The sequence below is a fragment of the Delphinapterus leucas genome, chromosome 5, assembly GCF_059928025.1.
Source record: "Delphinapterus leucas isolate spDelLeu-1000000601 "Yukka" chromosome 5, BTC_Dleu_Yukka2, whole genome shotgun sequence".
Classification (NCBI taxonomy): Eukaryota; Metazoa; Chordata; class Mammalia; order Artiodactyla; family Monodontidae; genus Delphinapterus; species Delphinapterus leucas.
The window spans coordinates 114,799,346-114,822,070 of record NC_143133.1 but is presented as its reverse complement, the minus strand read 5'-3'; the positions used below and the strand labels follow the sequence as shown (position 1 = coordinate 114,822,070).

At 37.4% G+C, this 22,725-nt stretch overlaps 1 protein-coding gene across 8 annotated transcripts in view; it reads right to left on the bottom strand.

Annotated features, from left to right (window-relative positions):
* INPP4B (inositol polyphosphate-4-phosphatase type II B) overlaps positions 1–22,725 on the bottom strand; it is a 701,292-nt gene that overhangs the window by 5,661 nt on the left and 672,906 nt on the right. The window lies entirely within an intron of this gene.

Here is a 22,725-nt window from a genome sequence, read left to right as displayed (position 1 = left end):
GCAGCAACAGTCCAAGTAAAAATAACAAAGATTCAACTCTACATTTTTTTTTTTCACAAATGATGATACATCTTACAAAATTAAATCCTAGGCCAGGCCCAATACCATTATTGCCCTCAGAAAAAAGATGAGTAGAGTCCCTTTGCTCTTAACATATATTTAAGGTTTAATAAACTCTTTAAATATAATTTGTTCCACAATACAGCTTCATTTTCGTTTCATAAATATATCTGCCTTTTTATAACTTTTCCACAAATGAATTTCTCAGTCTCTTTAAAACACATGAACATCTACACATAGCCCTAAGGATGTAGGTTCTAGGAATAAGGCATTTAATTTATTAAGTCTGGCCATATAGATTTTTAAAGGAAAGTTTCATCTCTATTTGACTGCATTATTTTAGCTGTGCAACAAAGAGGAAAATGGCTTTCCAGACAGCCTGGTCCAAGTTTCAGCTTTATCAAGAGGAGTGCTTGTGTGCAGACAGTACAAAAGTCACAGGTGCTGAAAATGAGGCATCGAGACACAAACAAGACTTTGTTAAAAAGAATAGAAAAGTACTCTGAGAGCCAAATCAACCCAAACCATGGTTACAAACGGGTTCATTTAATTACAAAACATAAATAGCCATTCTCTCCAGAAAGTTACTTGACAGAAAAGGGTTAATTGCAGGAAAGAAATCACAGAACTAACAGGTTAAGATATCAAACAGAAGATTCTATCAGCTGATGGCGACAATGAGATCAGCACAGTGGAAATCAAGTCTGGAACCTCCCACATCTCTAGGACTTGTCTCAGGGTCTCAGGGTTTGTGCAAATTCAGTCTTAATTTCTTTCAATAAATTTAATGGGAAGAGGAAGAGGAAATGAAGAACGTCAAGCTTTCAGGATTCTGTTCTTTGTCTTATGCCAAAGACAGGAATTTAAAATTTCTTCTTGAACTAGTTAACAGAGGGAAACACTTCTCCATGAACAAAAGAGCAAAATAATTCACTTAATGCATAGTACTTCTTTTTTTTTTTTTAGATTTTAGGAAAAACACATAAAACACTTACAATTCAAACTTTTTTTTTTTAAATTCTGTGACTCTGAAAATGTAGAAATTACAGCATTGTCCCCATAATTTAAAGTCCATTGTCAGTTGTAGAAAAGAAAGGAGTACAACATAAAACTTATTGGTATTTGGCTAAAAGTAATGCAAGACTTAAAATAAGCCACACAACTAGCAGGTGTGAGCTGACAAGCAGCAAGGCGACGGGATAGAAGTGTCGAGAAGTTGGCTTGTTATCAGTTAGACAGCCTGTTTCAGGATCATCAGATTCATTCAGTGCTCCCTGGGTTTGTCTGCTGTTAAACGGGGGGTGGGGGGGGGAGTTAGGGGAGAAAAGAAAATAGTATAGCGTTCACACAGTAAAGAAACTCAACCTTAAATATCCTGAAATACAACACATTATCTTATATAATACAGCAGTTTCAGATGAAGTTTTTATGCTAAATAGCCCCAAAGGCATCCTGCGTATTTTTTCCAACTGGGCTTTTGTGCAAAAAGGAAGAGAGAAATGCTATGATGATATTCACATGGGTTGAATATGTATATGCACAAGGAAGGGTCAGAGAAGCATAACGGGGCCAATAGACAAGGCTACATGAATAAAACTAAAATATGGATCAGCCCATAAAAATAATCTGATAAGTACATCTTTGGAAAATGAAATGAGAAACACAGTATGTAGTGAAGGAAATGGACGTGTCTGGCACATTTAAACACACTGTCTATTGTTACTGTACCTATATAACGTATTTAAAGTTATAAAAATGATTAATGGAAATGGCTTGGTATTTAAAATGAATGAAATATCTGACATGTCATCCTTGCCAGCCATAAGACTAGTTTAACCAAACCCGACTCAGCACCCTTTCATCGGTTCAGCTCATAAATTATGTTGTTCTGCTCATCTTCCTAAAATGAAGCCAAATCTATCTCCTATGGACTCTCCAGATCTGAAAAGAGATCCATATTTACAGAGTACATGTTGAAAAATAAAAGATTCTAAATTTCCAGGTTGTGTATTTTCTGTAAAAGTGAAAAATAAGCATTTGTAATTGGGCTTAAAAGCAGTTCCAATTACGGCACATCTGAAATCTGCCATACTGATGTAAGTTGAAAATACCAATGCTTTTCTACGGTATAGTTCATCAGTATTCAGAGTATTCAGAATTTCAGTCACTCTCAGTTGTCAAGGAGTTTTTGATCTCTGTCAGCTCCTCCAGGTTTTGAGGCAGAAAGCCAGCTGTTGCTTGGTCTATGAACAGGGCTGTATATGCAAAGGTACCTTCTACACAAGCCCCTTAGCATCCGTGACCCCCTTTCAACCAGTTGCAGCTTCTGAAAACCTCCTACACAGAGATGTTTTTGACCTGGTGTCAACCACATCCAGTGGCCACATGTGGACAAACAGCAGTGGTAATTATTTCAAACAGCGATCTCAGTTTAAAACACCAAATCAATCATGCTGGGCTGGGCTCTGGTGCTTCCTTGTTGTTCGGTTAAGACCTAAGGACTATGGCGCCAGTGTCAAAGTGAAATAGAATATTATCTGGAAAATGAGTGGTTTATTGAGGGAAAGGGAGGGCTGCATAATTCCTATTGTCAGTTGTACTTGGTTACTTGTTCAACTTTCTACTGCTCACTAGGTAGGAAACATGCAGTAGATTTTAAAGTATGGATACCTTTGAATGTGACTAAGAAAAACTTCCTTGTCCAATATTATTTCTCTAATATCATCTTCACTAACGCTCCCTCCTGTCCATTATTAAGATGAAGGTTATCTGTAGCAAATCTTAAGCTTGTTAAAACCTTCGTTCCTTTCCTTGTTAAGAGAGAAGTACAGAGTCTCCTATATCATTTATCTATCTATCTATCTATCATAATATAAATATTAAATTCTGATTACAAATTTAGGTTAAATATTAACCACAATCTATCAATAATAGTATAGAAATACTCTTTCTTTCCCAGTGGGACCACCTGTAGACAGGCTCTGGCTGAGGAACAGACAACTGGCCGACCAGTAAGTTGAAAGGATCTTGTAACCGTCCTTACTCCAAGTACAGGGGACTCATTCATACCAGATGGCTTTTTTGCCCTACAACTGTCAGAGCACATTTAATATTTTCCAAGTCTGCTTGTTGAATATGCCTTCCAAGTAAAAAGTGCTACATTAAAAGATTTTTTTTTTGAGGGGCAGTTTTATAATTGAATTAATTTGTTGCTTACTAACTGCAATCTCTGGAGGTTAGAATAATATATTAAAAATGCCTCTGACATAGTCATTCTATTATTCAGCTGAAATTTGAAAGCAACGTAGCCTACAAGCCTGCCACAGCACATAGAGCTTGAGGCCCTGACTATGTCACCGAGGGGACACAGGTGCTCTTGGGGCTGCTTCCTTGCTTCCTGCTAAGAACAGCACAAATGGTTATTTCTTCAGGGCCACAAATGAATTTTTCAGCACTCTGCTAGTGTAAATGCAAAGGATGTACTAAGTAATAACATTAGTAATTTCCTCCCTGGGAGATTATGACAAATTATTAATTAGTGGCTGCCTTGCACGGTACCCCGATAATCCAAGGTCATTAGTTTTAGCCATCACTGACTGGTAGATCACCATGGAAGCAAATCACAATGTTGTTTCCACTGAAAATGTGACATGATCTGACATTTAAGGGCAGTTACTGAATCTGCAGGATAGAAAATGATTTTCTTTTCCTTCAAAGACCTGTCAAAGCAATCACTTAAAATAGAAACAAGTAAAAGGAAATGTCTCACTCTTAAACACATCACTGCCTACACAAGGAGACATTTCCTTAAATAAAACCCAACGTGTGTGACTTGATGATATTTGCCTATTTCCCCCTCTTTTCTGTCAGCAACTATGGCTGTATCCTAGATCACAAGTCTCCCACTATAGGTATCCTCTCAAATCAGTCAGACCTCTAAAGATAAAAGTTAGAATCCTCCTATCTCCCCCTGCTGGGTAATTATTCATGAATAGTATTGTTATTTGATAGTTTATTCCTTTAACCACTACAGCTCTTCAAGCTCCCTCAAAGGAAAATTACCAGTTAAAACTGAATTGAAAAATCTTTCCTTCTGACGAGAAAGCTGATTTCCTTCCATGCTAAAATGAGACTGTTTCACGTTTCATTACATCCAAGTTCGGAGCTATAGGCATACCATCTTGAAATGCTGAGCCAAGATTTTAGAGCCAGTATCTTACAGAACTTTATTTGAGTCTACATTCATCCGATAAATCGATCTTAATAGAGCATCATGTTTCAGGCTCTAGAATGCTGGATTGTGTCAGATTTTAAACTGGCAGATCTGTGTAAAAATGAATATAATGTAGGTCCTTATCAAGAAGAGCTTTGAGAGTGGTACCTACATCATAAAATCAGAGATTCTTCAGATGTAGAGTGACTTTAAAAAGTCTTCAAGTTGAATTACACATTTCATAGATGAGAAAACAAATTTAAAGGCCTTGCCTGGGCTTCTACAACAGCAAGTTGCAAAAAAGGATCCTGAATATGTAGTTTGCCTGGTTCACAGTTTGCTTAAATGATAAAAAATAAGAGAAGAATTTTTTGTTTTCAGTTTAGATCAAGGTCCAGTGTGAAATTTAATGACTCAAAATACTCTTAGATGCCAAATTACCTACCAAAACTTTCCAAAAATTTAATTTATAATTAGAATATTGAAAGTATATTTCCAGGACTTTTGGAAAAAACTGTGCAACTGTTTAAACAGAGGGGAAGTTTTAATAAAAGAATATCAAGGTTGGGATAATTTCCACTGGCTTAGAATCAAGATTAGCCTTGGTGGCTACTGAATCACCAGCAGCATTTAAAGTGATATCTTCATTTTAACTGAATTTCAGAATCTAATTCAAAATACATTAGGTCAACCACAGGAAAAGCCCCTAAATTAAGGAATTACTTAGAAGACATAAGACTATGTCACTGCTTGTAATGTCCAGGTCATAGAGTGCTTCCAATAATCATAGACAAGTTGGCTACAAAAGAAAGAGCAGTATTATGAAAATCGCACTCAGAGGAAGGAGTCCTCCCCATAGGGCACTGCATGCACTTCTGGACATGACAGTCTAAGGGGAGGGCTACTGTGAACTAGAGGATACCAGAGCATGGTCACCAGGAAGATGACAGTGGGCTTGGGAACCTGGCAAATCAGAAAAGACTGAAGGCTACGGGAAAGAGAAGAATTCCATTGGCTTAGAGAACAGGAACATTTATAGTTAAGTGGTTGCTGATTTCAGATAGTCAAAGATTCAGTAGTTTAAAGTCTGGGCAACTTGCAAATCAATGGAAGTGTTTGAAGTAAAGAAAGAGATCTCTCATGTATCATATCCAATCATGTGATAGCTGCTTTATAGATATTATCTATTCATTCCTTACAAACAGTCAAACTGGTTAGAATTATTATCTCCACAGGTGAAAAAAGGATTATAAAACCTGTGCAAGTAGCAAACAGGGAATTTTTATCTTTGTCTGTCAAATGGAAAAACCATATGCCTTCTACTTTATGATTGTGATCCTTTGGGCACAGATTTCTCGCTACCTCTCAGAAACTGGCAGGTGTGATTTCTTGCTAGTTGCTAGATTAGATTAAGCAACTTCTAAAATTACTTTCATCTCTACCTTCCTGTGATTCTTTGATTCTGTTAAAACATAACTGACTCTAGAGATGCATATTTTTTCTACTAATAGAATAGGTGACAGTTCAATAAGAAATAGGGTACGGGGCAAAAATCAAAGAAGGCAAAGCATGTTGACACTGTATTTAATCTCGACAGTGGTTCTCGCTCATTCTTATCTATTTTCAGAATTAAAAAAAAAAAGTGACATATTTCATTGTTTAATTCTCCCCGGTATCACTTTTTACATTCTTCTTCCAATTTCACTCTTTTAGTTTTACAAAGTGCCTGGAAAATAGGAATATCTTCTTGTCAGAAGAAGCAAGGCTCCAGGTAGTGACACTTTCAGATAATATTTAACATTGCTTTGAAAAGAAAGTGCAGGTGCCCAAAAAACACAACTCAAGACTGATGAAAGTGTTTTATAAAAAACTTTAAAAAGGAAAAAAAGAGAGAGAAAGAGAGAATGAACGAATTTGAAGTATAATTGCTTCCATCAGACCATTTTCAGAGAATTGATTCCAGTTTTGATCTTTGAATTTTAACAAGGTGAATACTTGGATGAGGTCCAGAAAGAAATATCATAAATGATTAAAGGGCTAAAGAAAAATGCTTATGAGGAAGTGTTTAAGGTTAATTTTGTTTTGATAAAAGAAGGCTAAATGAGATGTGACTGCTATATTTAAATATGTAAGAAAGTGGTAAAATAATTTTTGAGGTATTAAATTGTGTTTTGCTCTCCTATATATTAGGCTGTAGCATAAAGCATGTGCCTCAGGGATTTTAGCAATGCTGAAAGCAAGCGCTGTCTGAACTAAATAGATTTGTTGTTCTTTAATCTTACGACAGAGAATATGAGGTGTCCATTGAGGGGGCAAAAGGATCTTTGAGGGTTGAAAGAGAAAAGTGCGGGAAAGGGAGAAGGAAAGGGAGGGAGGGAGGGACAGAGAGGGAGACGGGGAGGGAGAGAGAGAGAGAGAGAGAGAGAGAGAGAGAGAGAGAGAGAGAGAAACAGTGGGGAGAAGACAAAGGGACAAAAGTTGGTGCCCGGAGGGTGAATCCCTGTGCATTGTTCTGTGTCTGTGCCTGGGGGGAGGGGGGGAGTGGCGCAGTATGGAGGGCCACAAGATGCATCTAGGGAGGCTCTCCCTAAGTCACTGGTCCACCTTGCCAAAGGTTCCCTTGTCTTGCGCTTGGCTTGGATGTAAGGAAATGAAGGGGCTTAAAGATACCATAGAAGTTTCAGCGCAAGATAAGACCCGTGGCAAGAGGAAAAGCTCAAAATAATAGAGACTGACTTTCCACCAGCCTGGTTGGACAGGAGCTGAAATGTGGAATGAAGTTTGTTTAAGGAAATTATTTTAAAAGTAAACAAAACCAAACCATATACCTTAGTTCGTAAACAGGGTGCTTCTACAAAGAAATAGGTACTTAGATGCGGATGTATACCTATAACTCATTTTCTATTTCCCATGCAGTGTTATTCGCCTTTCTTTGTACAAGAGCTCCTACAGGATGACTTAGTTTTAATGGCTTCAAAATAACAGTCAGAGAGAAGAAACCAGACTAGTCACTAAAACATTCTGTAACTGTGTTTGTGGCTAAAGTACTTAAAAATATAAACAACCCTTGTCTCACTGCTCTAGTTTGGCACTCTCCTGGATTGGGGAGAACCTTTATACCCCAGTGAAGAGGAAAGTAACAAGCAGAAATATAAGACTTCTGATTCCATTCTTGATAAGTACCAGGCAGAGAATAATGAGGTAAATCCATTGAGAGCCAGATTTCCTGGCGGGGCTGTCCTTACCTCCCAAATAAAAATAAAAGTCCATATATGCTCATGTTATTATGAAAGTAGCTCGGGAAAGTAGCGGGTGTCAGTAACAACAGATACCCATTAGGAACGTGTAACAGGAAAAAACATCAGCCCAGCTTCCCAACATCTATTTGATTAAGTTTCAATCTTCCCTTTTAAAGGGAGAATGTTAAGATCTACCCAATAGGATTATTGAGAGATAATGTAAAGGCACCTGTACCTACCACATTCCTAACAATAGGTATAAGGAAATAGGTAAATAAAATTTCCCTCTCTAGCCCTCCTTTTGTTAAATCTCAGCTTCCGTGTGGACAAGAAGTACCTTGACGAGATGTGCAGCTGCTCAGTCCCAGCTCTTTCTCCTCTAGCTCTCTCTAATGCTGAAGTGCCCCCGGGATTTAGGAAAGCACACTTTACCTTCCTGTACTATATATACTGCCCTTAGGCAGTATAGAAGTCAACCAGTCCCATGACTTAACTATCATTGTATGACGATGAATCTTAAATTTCTCTCTCTACCATACACCTCTTCTCTGAATTACAGACACATATATTGCATCTTCACTTGGATGCCTAATAGACATTTTAAGGTAATGAAGCATGGCAGAATATGCCACCCCCATATATGCCACATTGGCATGAGGATTATTTTGAGCTAAAGGCACTTGAAAAAACAGCAGGTGCAGGAGGAGGGCTCTGACCTCCCCTTTTCTTCCTGAAAGCAGGAGATAAAGTTCCCGCCTGAAAGATGCCCTCTCTCTACCAGCAGGAAAGAAACATTCGTATCACCAGATATGGGGAGTCAATGCTGAGAGAATTCTATACAACAGAGCTAGATGAAAGAATTCTTATCTTCCTTTAGCACCACACCCCGAGTCCCCATATATTTCAGTTATTTTTCCACAACTGCTTTTCTTTGTTCAACCTAGTATAAAAGTATTTAGGTTTTGACACTTCTTTGGGTCTTCATTTTCTGGTGAGAATTGCCATGTATATGTAAAATGTGTAGGCTTTTCTTCCATTACTCTGTCTTAGGGCAGTTTAATTCTCAGGCCCAGCCACAGACCCTAAGGGGGCAGAGGAAAAGTCTTACTTTCAGTCCAGTTTCAAGGTCACATCTTAACTTGAGTCCGCCTCCTCTGCCACCATTCCACATCAGCTCCTCCCTTCTTTCGCATCACAGAAAGTGACACTCACCGCTCTCAGACATTCATGTTAAGCACCTCAGTTCTCCCTGATTCTTCTGCCCTCTTTACACCCCACAGCCAGCCATCCATCCATCCACCAATCGGACCACTTGGCAGCATCTCTACTGCTGCGACCTGCCTGTGACCCTCTGTCATCTTGCTTGTACTAACAGAAACCGTTTTCCTACCTTCACTACTCTTGCTGCTCTATTAAGTTTCAGTAAATCCTGATGTACCCATTTAGACAAATGGCAAAGCAACGAATGCACTCTTCTGGTCGTATCCTGAAACCACTTCCCAAAGAGCTTTTATAGAATGAAAATCCAGCTGCATCTCCGTCTCCCATAGGGAGCCAGGCTTGTCAAAATAGCAGTGGTGCTTATCCATCTGCAAGGAGATGGAAATATTTTCAACTGCTCAGCACTGAGACGAAGCTCCTGAACCATAAAGAAGTTGTTCAGCTATATCTTCTTTCGCCACAACCTCTTGGGTTTCTCAGGTTTTTCAATCCCCTCCCATCCCTGCCATTTCTATGGGATTCCAGTCAGCGAGGTAAATCCTGCCAACCTTTTTCAGTGGTGAACTCCTGTTTTGGGTTATCCTTGTTGCATCTGAAATGGATGGAGTTGAGTATGGACCAGTATCAACATCACCACCGCAGTATCAACATTATTACACATTCATTTCCACCCCATCTTGGAACTGGACACGCCAAAAGAATCAGTTTAGAGTTTTTGCCCCTGGAATTGTCATTATCTTCTCTAGGAGGATAGGGTCTCTCTGTTTCTCCCCCTTTCAACCTTTTCCCATTTCTATCCCCAGCTCTCCCTTTATTCCCACCATCCCAAGCAAATAGCACATTGCTACAATTTATTTTATCAACTTCTGGAAGTCAAGGCTTATGAAAATCATTGTGAAAGAGAATAAAAGGCATTCAAGAATCTTAGAGTGTAGTTTTTGGATACAACAAGTGCATGGCTTAAAAACAACAGTTACACAACTGTTACACAATGGCAGACTATAAAATATAAAATCCACCAAGGAGGAAGAACCCCAAGGTGTAACTCAAAGTGCTTTTTACATATATTATCACTAATGCCTGCTGCAAGGATTCAAAGATCAGGGAAGGCATCTTAGAGAAATAAACTTTTGTGATGGATGATGAAGGCCGAATAGAATTTCAATAGTTAGAAATTGGATGGGGTTGGGGGGATGTAAATAACATGGAAAGGCATGGAAACAGAAGAATGTCAGATGCACTTGGGAATGACCCACACTCTGCTTTGGTTGTAATGGGGCAGCAGGAAATAGCAAAAGCAGGAATATTAAAATTAGGATACTTTCTATTTTTGTAGCTTATCTATTTTAGACATTTTCTAAAATAAACACATATTTTGTGGTAAGAAATTCAACTACATTGTTTTAAAATGATACGGGGCTATGTGGCAAATGTTTGTGTCGTCGGTAAAAACTTAGAATTCTCGGGGCTTCCCTGGTGGCGCAGTGGTTGAGAGTCCGCCTGCCGATGCAGGGGACACGGGTTCGTGCCCCGGTCTGGGAAGATCCCACATGCCGCGGAGTGGCTGGGCCCGTGAGCCATGGCCGCTGAGCCTGCGCTCCGCGACGGGAGAGGCCACAACAGTGAGAGGCCCGCGTACCACACACACACACACACACAAAAAGACATCCAGCTATCTTCTACTGATACAGATGGATGCTTCCTCTTGTTTTTCTGTTCAATTCTGGGTATTTCTTTTCCTTTTTAAAATTGGTTTGGTACTAATCTAAGTTATAAGCAATTGGCCATGCATCTTGATTAATTTCCCTTTGTGACCTATACCTCTCAAGCCCCTCTAAGAATATAGAATACAATGCCATGAGAATAATATTTCCTAAGATATTTGTGATGAAATGAGTTGGGAAAATGCTGAGTTAAAAACTCAAACAGGACTGCTTATTTAGGTATTTATCCAGGGAATATTTTTCGAGTACCAGCTTTGTGCCTTGAATAGTTTGAACTGTCCACGATCTAAGAATAAAAAGAAAGAGGAAGGGGCAGTGATATAGAAAAAGTTGATGGATACTGAAATGACAGAGGCCCCAAAACTCCTGGCTAAAGAAATTGAACATTACTCTCTACGTAGTGGGAGTCACATGACTCAAGCTGAACTTCAGGAAAAACTCTTTGGGAGGAAATGTGTAAAATAGATTAGAAGGTGAGGGACTAGAGAAAAGAGCAATTAAGAGCCTACTGCAGTGGTCCAGGTAAAAAGTAATAAAGGTCTGGAGTAAAGCAAAATAAATACAAATGAATGAGAGACTATATATATGATAGATGGGGAGGTGGGGTGAATCAACATCTGGAACCTGCCCTATAAGAGTGATAGACAGAGGTAGCAATTATAAGTCATAAGACCCAGGAGAGAGTATTTTATCTCAGATACATTTCTCTCCTTCTCTGTCTGCTTTTGTAACTACACTGATGCAGATAATCAAATTGAGTCTAACAGAGCCATTATTTCTGTCACTTGCAACCATTTTCTGCAATAATTCTTGAAATGGCTGTGCTGTTTGCCAAACAGATGGCTATCGGGGAGAGTACAAAATATCACTCCGAGCCAACCATAGTAATGGCTTCGAGTCAAATTTCTGATTAAAATAAAAAATGTGTCAGTAGTTTCATTCCAGTAGAACCAAAAGAATTCTAAGGGCACCACAATTTCCTTTTCCATCCATTTGGTTTGTGCTTTTTTCCACATCCGTCAGAAATCATATTCTGTATCGACCCTCTTCTGTTCAATTGAGTAAGACACGGAGACCCAGAGCTTAGAAAAAAGGGCCTTTTTTCCTACTTTCCTCTTGTTTAGGCTCCCTCTGAATCGCTTAAAGCTTTTCTTCAACTCAGATTGTTGGAGCTAGAAGGGAACCTTAAAGATCACCTTGTCCAACCCGTTCATTTTTCAGATGAGGAAGCAGAGGCCTCCAGAGGAGGACCAAGAACTCATAAGTAGTCCACAGGGTGCAGAGCTGGGATTGTGTGCAGAACAATTAGATTCATGATATTCTTCAGTCCTCACACAATGAAACAGAACCTCCTCTCACGCCCCATCCCTAACAGAGAGGAAGGAGCCCTTTTCTCATTCCTCAGGCTTTATACACTGTGAGGACAAGGTGTCCGGCACCTTGTTTTGGGGAAATGCCCCTGGGCTTGGGAGGGAGCAGAGCTGGAGACTGTCCATATATGACTCACTGTGATCTCACTGTTCCTCAGAAATCCCTATGGTACTTTGGTTCCTTTTTCTAGATAATTATGGCGTAAAATTAGCCTTTCTGTCACTGTGGCAGCTGCTGTTCTGACTCACAAACCACTGAGAATTCCAGGAAGGAAGAAAACTAATGGATGGGTTCCTGTAACACTCATTCATAAAGCATCAACTAAGCTCACAGAAAGTTAATAATAAAGGTGACCACTTATTGAGTGCTGACTATTTCACAAATGCCAATCACTTAACCCTAATGATCTCCTTTAACCTTTACACCACTTCTGTGAGGTAGGTACAAAGATTCATTTTGCAAATGGGACAACTTAGAGACACTAGGTAGAATATCCAAACTTACACTGGTAATAGGGGTAGAGCTAGAATGTGAATCTGGTTCCTCCTGACTCCCAAGTCTGTGCTCTTAACAACTGTGATATACTTTCCTTTTCTACATTCTGCATTGTGCCAGAAACTATGTAGATTATAGTACCTGTGTACATGGCCTTACAGTCTACCCAGGGCAGCCCAACATACCCAGAATTATTAGAGAAAAACATGTAGTATTGCCATACATGAAATAAGGGTTTTTAAAAAAATTTACCAGTTTATTATAAATGATAATAAAATGATAATATAGGATACTTCACATGCTACAATATGAATGAAATATATGATACTGAAGATGATAATCCGATGAAGAGGTAATAGGGTGAGGTCCAGAGGGTCCCCAGCACAGGGAGTTTTTGTCCCTCACGGAACTGGGGTGTGTCACCTTCCCAGCATTTGGATGTGTTCGCCAATCTGGAAGTTGATCAAATCTCTCTGTTCAAGAGTTTTTATAGAGCTTAATTTCCAGCCCCTCCCCCTTCCAATCCTCTATTCTGTTGGTCTTTCTGATGACCAGCCCCATCTTGATGCTCTTTAGGGGTTCCAGTCTCAGAAATCTCATTAGCATAAACACCTATGTGCTCAAAAGGGATTTCTTTTTCTCTTTTTAAACTTTTTATTTTATATTATATAGAATTTGAAAAAGAATAGATACAGGTATATGTATAACTGAATCACTTTGTTGTACACCTGAAACTAACACAACATTGTTAGTCGACTATACTCCAATATAAAATGAGATAAAGGTTTTGAATCTAAAGAGTTCTCAGTGTGGGCTTAGGGCTTAGGGTGACCACACATCCCAGTGTGCCTGGGATAGCCCTGAGTGAGATGGAGGGAAGGAGAGAGGACTTCTAGGTATTAACAAAGAAAAAAAAGAAAACAGATAGAGGCAAGGATCTGTGGTGTTTAATGTTTGTTACATGTTTGCTGAATGAGAGTGTAGGGGCATGTATTTATGTAAAAACATGGTGAAAAGATGAGGGAGAGAAACAGGGCATGGTCCAACAAAGAGATAAGGACATGAAATGACACTACAAGATTATATGTTTCTACACGCTATACTTGGGTTTTAGAAAAATTAGTTTGAAAATACTATGCAGGGTAGATTGAAGTAGAGAGATTGGAAGCAGAAAAACCAAGAAAGAGCATATTGAAATAATCAAGGTGTGAGGCAAATAAGAAAAGACCAGGGTGGCAGAGAGAACCTGTCAAAGCCAAAGACATGTCGAAGGGAAGAAATGGAAGAATTTCAGTCAACAAACAAGTAATTAAGCCTTACATCACTGTTTATGATTATATTGGTCCCAACTTCTACATGCCATCATCATGGGCAGTGAGAGAACAATGCAGGATTGCCTAGCACACTCATGATGCTTTGGGTCTAAGGGGCAGCAAGTTGAAATAACGGCACACGCTACCCAAAGTTTTTATACTCGTTTAAAAAAATAAGTGATGGGAGAATTGTATTATATAGCACAGAAAGTATAGGCAAACTGAACTGCTTTCACATGCAGTTTAACTTCAGCAGAACAGTATCATGTCACAGGAAAGGAATTACGCTAACTCAAATTTTGTTGGTTTTGTTCTGTGTAATTTGTATATTTGTTTTGGCTTTATAGTTGTATAAGTGCTAAAGGCATGAGGAGTTCATACCTGGTTTTATGTTTGGCTATATGTTAGTAACATACTAAAAATAGTTTATGTCAGAAAGGAAAGTATATAATAATTCTCTCTTCTTAAAGAGGTCAACACATGACTCAAGTTTGAGACATAGATCTAATACAAATATGATTGTTATTTACATCTCTGGCTTTGACAAGGAAGTAGTTATCAGTGATGTTCAACTGAACAGTTTAAGTGGCCTGATGGATGGGAGTCAAATGACAATGGGCTAGGAAGAAAATATGGGATTAAAAAGCAACAGCAGCAGTTGAGACCATATCAAGAAGTGTATGTTATGTATGACAGGTTCTGAAGGAAAACCATAAACTAAAGCAATACAAGCAGTAAACCCAGCTATATAAGCTATGATTGATACTCAAGACGTAGTGCAGTGTTGCACTTAGCTAAAAGATGGGTTTTGTGGTTATGTGGTGAACATTAAATATATTTCTTTCCAGAAAGGTGAATATATCAATAGGCAGGAATTAATTTTATGGTCAAATTAATAAATGACAATTTGAAAGATTCATTAAAAGGTAAAGTCTTAAGAAATATGGAAGACAATCCAGGTGACGTTATCTAATTACCCCAAATCACAAATCAGTTAACAGAATGTCCATGGATCATATCCTTGTGCCATTGATTTAGGAGCTGATTCTATGACTTTTAGTCAGGTTGTTGAGCTCCAGAGCCACATGGCTAAAATACTGACTTTCATTCTTTTAATTCCTTCCTCTAAATAAAAGCAAATAATTCATTGAAAGGCAGTTGACAAGAAATTGGTTAGGGGATCATGGACACCTGACTTTGTATAAATAAAATCCCAAAGTTAATCTAGGTATGAACTAAGATTCTTATAGGGAAACAAGAAGCTAAAATTTATCAGGACGCTTATCCTTCAGTTTTAGAGAATTGTATCCTAATGGATTACATTTTAGTAAAACAGGAATTAGCTGTCGCTCTCATTACTTCCCATTGGAGAAAGATTAATAAAAAGTAAACAGCTGATTGAAAGCCAGAATACAGATTATTAGCCTATGGATTCCTATTTCTATAAATTATTAGGTTTTAAAAAAAATTCCAGGTAGATCGCACCGTACATATTATATAGTGATTCTATATTTCTTTATAGCACTCTGCTCATATACCGGTAAGACAATCCTGGGTTTGAATCTGTCTTTGCCTCTTGCTACCTGTGTTACTTGGACAAGCTACTTAATTTTGCTAAACTTTAGTTCTGTCATCTTTAAAATGAAGATGATAATAATATTGTCACATACAGGTTAATATGAAAGTTAAATACACACATATACATAAACAAACACGTACACGTATAGTATATTTAGCATACCAAACATATATTATGTGCTCAATAAATGGTAGATATAATTATTGGTGTCATTACATATATTGCTAATTATTTATTGAATAAATGGCAATGAAATAATCTACAAGGTCTTTTACTAATGGCTAATGAAAAACATACAATGTAACAAAGAATCATATCTATGAAAGTTGCAGTGCACAGTAATGATTTTAAGAAAAGAGTATTTAAGAATTATTTCAAATAATACTTTGTTCTAATGATTTATACATTCTAACAATGCATATTGTATTACTCTCTCTAAATATTTTTCTAAACTTTACAAGTACAAATTTGATGGGCTGTTGGACAGTTTGATTCTTTTGAACCAAAAGATATTTTATTTGTAGAATATTGCTTGCTTGCTTTTATTATTACACATGTTATGGTGTTTATTTCTCTTATGTTTCTAGTCCATGTTTAATTTAACCATATATAACAAAAGAACTGAGTCGCTCAATCTTATAATTCATTGTAGTCTACCTGCAATAACCATTTAATTCTGATGATTTTTTTTAACATCTTTATTGGAGTATAATTGCTTTACAATGGTGTGTTAGTTTCTGCTTTATAACAAAGTGAATCAGCTATTCATTTTCCTCTTTCTGACTTACTTCACTCTGTATGACTAGGTCCACCTCACTACAAATAATGTTCCGCTATAATACTTTTAATCAAAAATCATTAATATATATTTGGATTTTTGTTCAAATATTTATACCTTGAATAATTATAAGTATTCAATTTAGATAATGATAATTAAGAGGTTGGATGCATACTAAGTTATTAAAATGCATAATGGTTTCTAAAGAGAAACTCTTTTATTATTAAACTAGTTCATTTATTCCCTAGGAATTACTTATTTAAAATTTGTTTCTCCAGAAATTGCTACTGATTACTTAAGTATAACCCATGTTCTTCTATGTTAATAAATATAAACTAAAGCAATCGCATATAGGTATAAATTAAACACAGAGGTTTCTTTTTCTTCTCTCTACTTCTCCTTTAAAAGGTACATATTTATAAAATAACATTAGTTCTCTGAAAACTCCTACAGTCAAAGAATACACTGAATGCTTTCATTAAATATCATTTTGAAAATAATGCCTTTATCTTATCTACTGGCCAAAATTTACAGTGCTTAAATTGCCTCGTTTCCTAAGACAGAATTTCCCATAGTGTGTCCCATGAGTTTCGATGGATGCGTAGCACTGGGTTAACAAAAGTCAAGCTTCTTTATAGTGGAGTTTTCCTAGGACTTCAATATGTAAATGTGTTGGGGGCTTTGGGGAGCCAGAAACATGCTAGTTCTTGGACTTGAGCAGGTGTTTCTCAGGAGGTCACTTCGTAGATTTTTGTTAAAGTGCGTGCAAAGGACAGAGTGCTTCAAGGACCCAGGGGTTGGGAAGAAAAGGGCTGTGGAGAAGGAAAAGGCCAGGAAATGAGTGATCACATGACGGGTCACTGACATGTTCTTAAGCACATAGGAGGGGACTGATCAGATGTGTGTTTCAACATGAATATGAATTCTACACAGAGGATGAGTTTCTAGTAGGCATTCTGGGGAGGGAGTTTTGTGAGAAATGGTAATGCCTGATCCAAAGCAGATGCTAAGTAGATGCCAACATTCTGTGTTATTAACAGAAAGGAAAACTGTGTGTTTCTAGACACTGGTGATAGTAGTGCCAACCTTGGTATCTGATTAAGAAACATGAGAGATCCTGACTCATATTCTTTGTCCCAGTGGCGGGCCACCACATTCTCACCTCAAGAAAAGTTAAAATTGTACCTGTAGTCATGGGCCAGCTTCTCAAAAAATACTTTAGATATGCTTGAATGTTTAACTCAGAATCTACCCACATCTTTCAATCTCTAAGAAATCATGGAGAAGATAACCTACATGTAGAAAATTGTGGAATGACAGTGAGTTACTAATTAGCAATCTCTCTACCAGAGAGTAAAAATGATACAGTAAGAACCCCAACTCAGGTCTTTCTTGTGTCGATTTTTTTTTACCCGGTGACATAAACTCCAGCAACCATTCCCTCATCTAGTGGAGGCTTAACTTATTCCTACTTGAATTCTGGCTTATTAGATGCAGAAGTAGGCACAATCATTCATCCATGTTCACAAAATGTAATTCAGTGCTTTAGTAATAAAATACTAAATGATGCCTATGACAGCCAAAGGAATGAATGTGTCTTCCTAAAAGCCTAAATGGTGTTAGGGAACTGTTTAGACACTGGGGAGATCTGTTCTTATTCTTAAGAAATATTTTATAATTCTAATCAACGTATTGCTAAATGCACTTAGTGATATACATCATCAACCTTTGCCTTCATGTGTTTTCTTCAGACAACATTTGCTGACATTTTATGCATTAATTTAGAAACTTCTGAGGGAAATGTAGCTCTACAGGTCATTTTAAAAAATACTCTGATCATGCTATCATCATTCTGTCATCCTGTTATCTAGAAAGTAAAAGAGAACAAAACCTGCTGGCTGCCCTGTGGTCAGTGTAATAATTTGGGGAGTCTGACACTCCATTTTTCATCTGTTTCTGCAAAAGTGAATGCCTTCAGTGTAGTATCGGGAAACACTGCTACTGTATCTGAACACTTTTATATGCACGTATGAGATAATCACTGCTGCAAGTTCAAGTTCATTGCAGTCTCATTTCAAGTTCCAGCTGGGAATTAAACTAAAATTGAGACTGAAGTGGGTTTTGTTATCCTTATTGTGCCGCTTAGAGGAAGATGGTTCATGATGATAGAGTGATTGCCTCTGGGTCTGAAAACACAGAGTTTGACATCGTTCACTATATATACACACACACACAGTAAACTAAAAATCAGATTATTCCACAGATAGTCCAGAGAATCCCTTTTTTTTTTCTTTTATTGAGAACTAACTTAATTGTGGGTGTCTGCTTGCCTGTATTAAGGATCTGCAACATTTATTTTAATATTTTTCCCATCTATTACTAAAACTAGTGCTGTGATTATAGGAGGCTGGGTAGTCACAAAGGATTCCTAAATCATGCTTAAATATATCCACAGACAGATAATGACATTGTCGAGTATTAAGTATTTAGGAAATGGAGATAACAACATACATAAGCATAATAATCTTTATTATGCACTGTTTGTAAAATAGGAATAGACGAAGGTCTTTACATCTGTGTTACTTTATTCAGAATGATCTGCTATACTGAATTTGCATGCATGCTTCACAGTCATCTAATTTTAACTATAATCACTAGCTGAAGATTGCTTACTAAGCATTTTGTGACATAAGAGTGACCAAGTATATACCTGTGTGTATAAGATCCTATTCACTAGTTTGAACTTTTTAGATTCTTGACTTGGTCTCATTATTTCAATTCATACTGCTTGTGGACCCACTCTGCATCTGTAATTCCAAAGTCACAGGAACCGTGGAGCTAACTATTATGTATCCATTTTCAACAGCACAGTGCATTAACGTTGGACTGATAGTTAAATAGACCACTATTAATACTGACAATCACAGATTTCTAAGAAGCACCTAAAAAAAGATTTAAACTCTGCATTCCTTCTTGTCATTTATAATGATACACACAACTCTGAGGTACAAATGAACTCTGGACTTTTCATATGGCAGAGGCTATGGTAAATACAACCATCAACCCCAAATTCATAAAGTAAAGCAGGTCTTTGTCAAATAGGGAAGTTATTTTCTATCTTTTATCTGATTCTCATATATACTTTAAAGCTGATGAGATAATGCCTATTAAGTTCTTGAAAATAGTACAAGTAAATAGCAGAAAGGAGGCAATTAATCTACCCACCTGTGTCCCATTCACAAACGATTTTAAAATAAACATTACTCTATCACTGGGCTATTATTTCCCAGATCGTGCTTTTTAATTCTTTTTCCTTAGAACATCTTTGAGGAAGCTATTTTAGGTCCAATTTGCTCTCTATTCCAACAGTCTACAATAGTTCAAGAGACTAGCTACTTTCTAGTCCAATATTATGTTTAAAGCACTGCAGAATTCATATACCACTCTCGCCTAACAATTATGTATGAGATACTCAAGAGCAAGAAGGGTTTGAGATTTTAAAAAAGAGAACAGAAAAACTAAAATGAAATTCTATTTTGCAGAAGTAATATTTTTAATAAAATTGAAAAAACTTAGTCTAGTGTTACAACAAATGGGGAGGGTTCTTGCACAAAAATTCAATTATGATTATCTATTGCAAGCTGTCTGGCTCTAACACAAGCTTCTCCTCACTCTTGGAATAAAGGATGGAGGTGAATTTGAGTAGTAATGATGTTTACAAGAATTGAAAGGAGGTCATATAAAACTGAATCTAATGGGAGAAATTAGGTTTTGGTTTGTATCACAGATTTCTAGCCCAGATATACTGTCTTGGCTGCCTCATTCTGACGAAGCCACTTATAAAGGGGGAAGGTGCAGACGGGTTAAAAATCATGGAGAAAACCTATGTATTTGCAGAGGGACAGGGGCTCCTAAACCTGGATACTTATAAAACTCATATTTCTAGTTTTTCTAAGGTCATTGCTTTCTCAGAAGTCATAGCTTGATAAAGTAATCTACTTTTATATTTACTGTCAATATATGCCAATCTTAGGTCTCTAGTAAAACATGCTGAAAATTCGAGAGTAGTCAATAGCTTTTTTTCTTAAGAAACATCAGTGTCTCTTGTGGGTGAAATATGTTCCTTCTTAATTTATTTGTCTCATAATAATACCGAGGTCACCTTCTCTCTGAAGCCCCGACAGTATCCCACACTCCCCTCCCCTCACCTCTCTGGGAATTAACTGCTCCCTTAACTATGTTTCCAAAAGCAGTTTATATACAATACCATAAAAACGTAATTCACCATTATTTATTTGCATGTGATTCTCTCCCAAAAGGCTTTGAAGATTTTTGAGGACAAGAAGCACATCATATTCATATATATATATCTCTATATATATCTTTACCATGAAGCATTATGCTCAGTAAATAATATGCAGTCAAAGATTGCTTTCTTCTTTGATATAAGAGAGTACTCAGAACCATCAGTTCCTTAGAGTTAATGGCTTCTGCCATAGTGGAATAATGACCTGGAATAAAGTGAAATACTTTGGGAGGAACAATGGCTAGGGTTCTGGTCAACCAAGAACAGCCTATGTAGGCCCTGTGCTGCAGAAAGAAACAGAGCGAAGAAGCACGTCATCATCAGGCTGTAAATTTGCCTTTTGTGGTGGTAAACAGACCTTGAGGGAGACGTGGCTCCAGCCCACCAACGGCACAAAATTGAGCTAGCTCAGGGGTCTGACTGTCCACTTCACTTTCCCCGCTTTGTACTTTGGGTGGGCTTTTATGAGAAAAAGGAACAATGCAGGTCCCTTGTAACTGCAACTCCTCACTGATATCCTGTTCCCTTTGACATCATTGCCCTGCTTGTTCAGTGGGGAACTGAAGTGAACTTGAACCAAGTCCAAATTGTCTATTTCACTACCTTGCAAACTTGGTTAAGACTCTGTGGTCTGGTTAGACAAACAATCAACCACAAATTGGTTCCAGAGTCATTACATGCTATGTACACATGACAAAGTTTTGGTTTTGTACCTTGCATGATTTTTCAATGTACGTGTTTCATTGTGCCCAAAAAGACTGTCTCCATGAAATTTCTCTTTTAAATATTCATTTGTTTACTTATTTACATAGATGTCTGGTTAAAGAGCCCTTAAATTACCTAGTAATTAGATATCATTGTTTAGAAATATGTTCTATTATAAAACTCAGCCCCATTTCTTAAAGCATAGGAAATATATAATGTGGCCACCGTACTTATTTGGGCCACCATACTTATCTCATGGGTAAGGTTGACAAGAATAAAAATATATACATTTACATTTCATCACAAAATATCAATTATCCCGGTAGAGCTTGGGAGAAAGCTTGTTAGACAGCAGTATATATTATAAAGGACTACATGTTTCAATTTATTACGCAGTGAGACAAAATTCGTTTATAAAGGTCATGACGTTTATGGATCCAGGAACAAAGAGCTAAATATAGATCAAGAGAGACAGCCTAGGCTCTTAGAAGCATGGCCCTGGAGTCAGATGTCCTCATACCGCTTGCTAGCTGTGAGGCATTGAACAAGTCACTAAGCCCCTCTGGCGCTGTTTCCTCATTTTAAGACTTAATCCTTAGGTTTAAAATAAAGTTTGGGGAAGTCAGTATTTGTCAAGTGCTTAGAAAAGTGTCTGGTACATAGTCAGCATTATATAAAGGAAGGAAGGGAAGGAGGGAAGGAGGGAGGGAGGGAGGGATATGCAGACCTTTGTCCTATTTTACTCTGTGTTCATATTCCATTTAGAACATGGTGTTTAATTCTGTTTGTAGTTATTTATGAAGGCCATAAAAACAAAGAATGCATTGAGAGATGGTGGCAATCTATTTTAGGAAGGGCAGAAGGAGTGGCATGTAATTTTACATCTTAAAGGGATTTAAACAATTAAGCAGAACATGGCATCCATCTTCAAATACTTGAGGGTTGACAAAAGGAAGGAGATACTGACTTACTCTATGTTGATCTAGGCAGATGAGTGGATTAATGACCGGAAGTTCTAGAGTGACAGAGTTCAGCTTAACATGAAGGTAAATTTTATAAAATGTATAGCTGTCCGTCCGACTATGGAATGGGTTGATACACAAAGTGACAACCTCCCTCCTATTGGAAATGCACAAGTAAAGGTTAGCTGATAATCTGTCAGGGATGTTGTATAAAGAATTCCTGCCTTGGTTGGCAGGGTCACTAGGTAATCTCTAAATTCCTTTCCAAATGTTTCAGTGTTAAAATATCATTAATATGAAAAGTTACAAGTGCACAGAAATGGAGGTGGTTTGAAAACTGACTTTTAGGAGAATAACAATCAAGGCTTGAAAAATAACACTTTATTCTGTACCAAAAGCTTGTGGTCCTTCACCAACCCATGAAAGTAATGAGCAAAGTAAGTACTCCGGCATATTTGGGGGAAGTTGACGTGTCAACATATGGTTAGTTTCCGTTTCTCAATTTGTCTCATTTTGACAAGATAACACGATGGAATTTTGTTTTTGTTTTTTTACTTAATATTAAACATAGTTGTTGAAAGAGTAGTGTAAGAATGGGTATATCACAAGTCACAATGATTGGGTCATCTGAATCAAGGTGTAATTTACACACAAGATCAAATTAGGTCTAAGCGAAGCAAATATTAAATAATTTATATACATATATATACACTTATATATTGCTCAATATCTATATCTTTGGCCTCAAAAGCAAGTCAA